At 39.5% G+C, this 6,000-nt stretch overlaps 1 protein-coding gene across 1 annotated transcript in view; it reads right to left on the bottom strand.

Moving 5' to 3' along the window:
• The window catches only part of FGFR1 (fibroblast growth factor receptor 1), a 70,765-nt gene extending 66,771 nt beyond the window's left edge, over positions 1 to 3,994 (bottom strand). Inside the window, exon 1 of the mRNA XM_075858831.1 lies at positions 3,452 to 3,994. The gene's annotated coding sequence lies outside the window, so the exon portion shown is untranslated. The remainder of the gene's footprint in view (positions 1 to 3,451) is intronic.
• Between the last annotated feature and the right edge of the window lie 2,006 nt (positions 3,995 to 6,000).

Genomic DNA, 6,000 nt, shown 5'->3' on the forward strand with positions numbered 1-6,000 from the left:
GGACATGTCGTGAGTTTTACGCAGCGCACATACGCTGCGTGAAATTCACTGACAGTCTGAACGGCCCCATTCGTTAACATATGTCCGTGCGACGCACGTGAAAATCACGCGCGTAGCACGGACGTATTATACGTTCGTGTGAATAAGGCCTAAGATACAGTTTGTACCCCATGACTGGTACAGGGTTAATGGCATTTGTATCATGACATTATTACCTAAGCAACGTTATATTAAATTGTCAGTGCCAAGTGCAGCAAAAAGTAAATCATTAAATGTTCATAATGGGAGAAGAAGAAACAAAATTCATTTAAGACTCCTCTACCAAATCAATCTTTAGAAACAAATGAATTTATGTTTGTCAAAAACTGGTCACGGCCACTGCGTCATATTAACCAGTATATTCAAGATTGTAGAAAAACAAAATATAAGGAAAGCCTCATCTAAAATGTCTGAAACATATGAAAAAGCCTCACTTAACCAGCACAGATTGGTTACTACTTGACTAAGTCCTTTGAGAGTCAGTTTTAGGGTCAGTCCATCTGGAAACGTAATATCTCCATGAGTTTGTAAACCACCTGTGAAAACAATTTTAGCTCATGTGACCTACAGCTTCTTCACACCTAACCTTATGTTTCTTCCCAACAGGGAAACTTCAAAGGCCAGTCATTGAAGCAGATGTCATTGTCGCCTATTTTAAACTGGGAAGACCTGCAAAACAGCAAGTAAGGCCCGAAGAACAAACAACTCTTCCATATGAAACCAGGTTTTAAATTCCAAATTAACATCTACTCTGAATATTCACATCTCCTATTACGTACAAACCAACTGTTTCCTATACAGTGTTCAGCTTTTGGTGGGCATCAAGGGATCACTGAGTGCCCACCAATGTACCAACTCAAAAATTCAACACAGAAAATCCAAATGTCCACCATGTAGACATTTGATGGTCATATTTAAAGGGCAGTGTCCTAGTTGTATATGCTGTTCACGTGTCAAATTAGGAGTGGCATCCATTACTAAATATATATGCATTGGGAAAAGGACATTTTCATATTGTGGGCAACAGAAAAGACTCTCTGCCCAGAGCAGTTGTATTGTTGACAAGGCCATTGCGTGCCGCTCAATGAAGTCATGACACAAGACTGTGGGCAGTTTACAGTTGACTACAACTTGGCCATGCTACGGCGCCCAGGAAAACCCAACAGGCAGGTTGACCGATAACAAGGAAGGGAATCCTGTTACCACTGGGCAAGACTGAAGATTGACTGTTTGTCTGACAGCCACCATGCCTGGCTCTCTAGTAACATGATTATATGACTTGGTGGACCATGCTTGCCATTTTAACAGGGTAATGAGAAGCAAGAAAGCATTGGTCACGTTAAAAACTTGCCATATCCATGTCATGAGATTGTCGATGGATCCCAGCAAAATTTTCAGGATTGGCTAACAAAAGGCTATCATTTATGGCAGGTATTCAAGTGAGCATCATTTGACCAGATACGCACCAGGCTTGGACCCTATTCACTTGACTAAACCAGTCATATACTTGGCACCACCTATACCCATCTTCCATTCGTTGTCTGGAAATATCTTTTCAAGTGGAAATGTTCCCGCTGAAATCCCCTTATGTTCTACAGCAGTACAAAAAATGTAATGTATAATTTGCCTTGACAGATAAAGCCAATATATGTAATTTTGTGTCCAGGTCCTGAGATGTCACCGTAAAGTCACCCTGAGGCACAGAGCTGTAAAGGTTTCACAGACGCCATCTCTTCAGCCAACAGGTTGAGATAAGCAAGACAAATTATCGACGTATGTGGAACACCAGCATTTAACCTAATTATTTACCGCAAATCAGACACATTTGTAACACGCGAATGGAAACAACAGACCAAGGATTGAATGAGCAAGAACTCCAGAGGATGACTTGCCCGAACCAAGCGTCACCTACAGCAAATTTCCAAACCACGTCAGTGTATGGGGTACAGACAACATTTTTGCCTCACAACCTCATCTTGTTTTTAGATGTTGGATCACACATGTCAGTGTGTCTCACTCCATAAAATGAAAAAAAAAAAAAAATATGACAATTGGCACGAATTTGGCCAATTTCTAGGACTTCTACCACAATCTCCTTCATTACTATTTTTGGTTCTAACAAAGTGACTTATTAATGCTGTCCCCTACGCAGTCCAGCAATTCAATTTCAGAAATTAAAATGCTACAACTCAGATAGTACACAGAAAGGGTTAAATCTAGGAATCAAATAGGCTTATGTAAGGAACAGCGTCACAAATACATCCAAACAAGCTAGCAACCATACAGATTTAGGATTAGGCACGCTGGGACTTTAGGTCCTACAACGTCTAGAGAACTACCGGTTGTATAAGATATAGGACTTTTGGCCTTAGTTCTTTGCCTTCCATACTATAAAACCTATATCTGATGATCCATGTAACTGGTGCTGTATTTGGTTTTTCAGCTTTGCACCTGCGTAACCAGATACAGGCAAATCAGAGACCATGACTGTATAGAGGATGCAAAGAGGAGATGAAAGATAGATAGATAGATATGAGAGATAGATAGATATGAGAGATAGATATGAGAGAATTTATAAACTGTTCCCTATTGGGATGAATGGAACAAGTTACGGAGTTTGACCCAGCAAATAAGTTCATCCACCGGCTGGGTTTATAATGCAGTCATGGAACAGTCTATTACAAATACTTTCCGAACCGCTCTCAAACACGACTGTATAGAAATTCTCACTACATCTAAGGAACGGATAAATGCATTTATTGTATGTATGGTTCCTTCCACACAAATTATGCTAAGAGATATACAGAGGGCTACCAATGTCCCTGCGGACAATGTATGATCCACCAGCTACAATGTAACTACAGTTACCAGGATGCCCCTAGTAGGGAAGGGGTTCTGACTTATTTTACATCTAGCCTCTGAAAATCTAACCCGGACAGAAAGAGGTGATCAGACCCTGAAGTGCACGTTAGGATCATAGACAATTACTTGAAAAAAAAATACATAAAATGAAAACATACAATAAAAATACATAAATAAAACGATATATAAATCTTAAAATATTATAATTTCCTTTTTTGCTCTAATGAATATGAAAAAAAAAATGCAATAAAATGGATTGTTCTCAAACTCCTGGCTGGAAAGTTGGACAGAGAATCATGGCAGAGGCAGACATTCAAGTCACCTATTGTACAAGTATGAAAACATAGGAACTGAGCAGGAAACTCTGATAGAAAACATATGTGCGGAATAGATCACACTAACTTACTGAATCATAGAAAAATAAAATACAATTCTCATACATTTACAATAAACAAAAAAAAAAAAGATATAAAATGAAAATAGAAATGAACAAAGACAAATACACACAGTAAACATTGGTCTTAGAAGTAAAAACAAAATATTTACCCACTTGAAATGTTTGATTCTTTTCACCGAGTCTTCTTTATCCTTCCGAAGACTTCAACAGTTTAAAAAACAAAACAAAAACGAATAAAAAAATAAAAAGTTGAGAAAAAAAAATAAGTTTTGCTTTGCCCCCAACTTCCAAAAACGTCTTAACCTTTTAGTTTCTCTCCAAAGGAATTGATAAATACCAGAATAGGGTTTAAACGGCGACTCGACAAACTTAAAAAGACTTTTTTTAAAAAGGGGAAAAAAAAAAAAAGTCTGAAGTATTTAAAGAAAAAAAGAAAACAGTTTAATTAAAACCATCTGGTGCCCTTAAGACACACAATGTGGACTGTATGAAGCACCTTTAGGAAATCCAGGCAGGAGAAAAAGTTGTAAATATGTAGAACAAAAAGTTTTCTGCTTAGTTATGAAAAAAGAATCTTGAAGATGATGAATAAAGGAGGTTTATAAAACAATGTATCCAGCTCTGCTATGTGTGCATGAGGCTGTAGTGTATCCCTCCAAGTGTGCAGGATTCCTTGAGCATGGAGAGAAGTGAGGCAGCTCCTATTCAGACTTAACAATACACTGCAGTCCCATCCCCCATGTTCCCTGCAAGAATTTGCAGCCCCTCCCAGGCAGAGTTCATTTACACAATCCCCTCCCAGCTCCTCACATTTCTCCCTGTGCACACTGGGGCTTGTAGTTTACATGCCATGCTCCCTCCTCTCTCTCAGGCTGTATTCAAATTGAATACTCTTAGGCTGGATTCACACAGGACGGAAATGCCGCAGATTTTCAGTGCAAAAAAAAAAATCTGCAGCGGATTACAGTCCTGATTGCAGTCCCAGCCATATAGATTTGAACAAATCTTATTCACTTGCTGCTGAACTTTTTCTGGACCGAATTTTCAAATCCGCAGCATGCGCATTCTATTCTGGATGTTCTCTGCGGATTTCAGGCTTTTTAATGTAGAAGGGGTGGAATCCGCAGCAAGACATGCAGCTAAATACACACATGAAGGCCATGTTCACACTTAGCGTCAACACTGCAGAATTTCCTCCCGGATTTTCTGTGCGGAAATTCCGCAGCGTTTATGCAACATAAATTGGCATGCTGCGGAGTGAAATTCCAAGCAGCAAGTCAATTTCTGCACGTCGTTTGTGAGAGTTTTTCTGCAGCGTTTGGATGAGATTTGTTGAGATTTTTTTCATGGACCCGATCCACCCGTCAAAGTGAATGGGTCCGCGAAGACTATCGGGTGCCACTCGGATGCTGTCAAAAACGGCCCGATTGGCACAACGGTCGTGTGCAAGAGGCCTTTAGATCCTCTTACACTGTCTGTCCTGTCTGTCGATCGGCACTCGTTTGCTCCTCTCACAAGGAGCTAGTATGGGGATGAGCAATCGTTACTCCGATCGCTCGTCCCCATACATAATTATCGTGTCGGCAGCATGTCTCCCTGCTTAGGGCCTGTTCACATCGCCGTTGTCCTTTCGTTGAGGGGTTCCGTCGGAGGTTTCCGTTTGGTTAACCCCTCAATGGAAAGGCAAATGAAAACCTAAGCTTCCGTTTCCCTCACCATTGATATCAATGGTGATGGAAACGTTGCTAAAGGTTTCTGTTTGTCACCGTTGTGACAGGGTTCCGATGTTTCCGACTGAACCCTGTCACAATGGTGACAAAACGAAATCATTAGCTAGGTTTCTGTCACCATTGAGTTCAATGGTGAGGGAAACGGAAGCTAAGGTTTCCGTTTGCCTTTCCGTTGAGGGGTTAACCTGATGGAAACCTCCGACGGAACCCCTTAGCAGAAAGGAACGGTGATGGGAACAGGCCTTACACAAAGATATGTGCTGCCGACAACGATAATATTTTACACTTTCAAAACGATGCATCTATCTATCTATCTATCTATCTATCTATCTATCTATCTATCTATCTATCTATCTATCTATCTATCTATCTATCTATCTATCTATCTATCTATCTATCTATCTATCTATCTATCTATCCATCCATCCATCCATCCATCCTTCCATCCATCCATCCATCCATCCATCCATCCATCCATCCATCCATCCATCCATCCATCTATCATCTATCTATCTATCTATCTATCTATCTATCTATCTATCTATCTATCTATCTATCTATCTATCTATCTATCTATCTATCTATCTATCTATCTATCTATCTATCATCTATCTATGTCTGTCTGTCTGTCTATCTCTCTGTCGTGTCTATCTATCTCTCTCTCTCTCTATCTATCTATCTATCTATCTATCTATCTATCTATCTATCTATCTATCTATCTATCTATCTATCTATCTATCTATCTATCTATCTATCTATCTCTCTCTCTCTCTCTCTCTCTCTCTCTCTATCATCTATCTATCTATCTATCTATCTATCTATCTATCTATCTATCTATCTATCTATCTATCTATCTATCTATCTATCTATCTATCTATCTATCTATCTATCTATCTATCTATCTATCTATCTTCTATCTATCTATGTCTGTCTGTCTGTCTATCTCTCTGTCGTGTCTGTCTGTCTATCTAT

Source organism: Rhinoderma darwinii, chromosome 3 (assembly GCF_050947455.1).
Source record: "Rhinoderma darwinii isolate aRhiDar2 chromosome 3, aRhiDar2.hap1, whole genome shotgun sequence".
In the NCBI taxonomy this organism is placed as follows: Eukaryota; Metazoa; Chordata; class Amphibia; order Anura; family Rhinodermatidae; genus Rhinoderma; species Rhinoderma darwinii.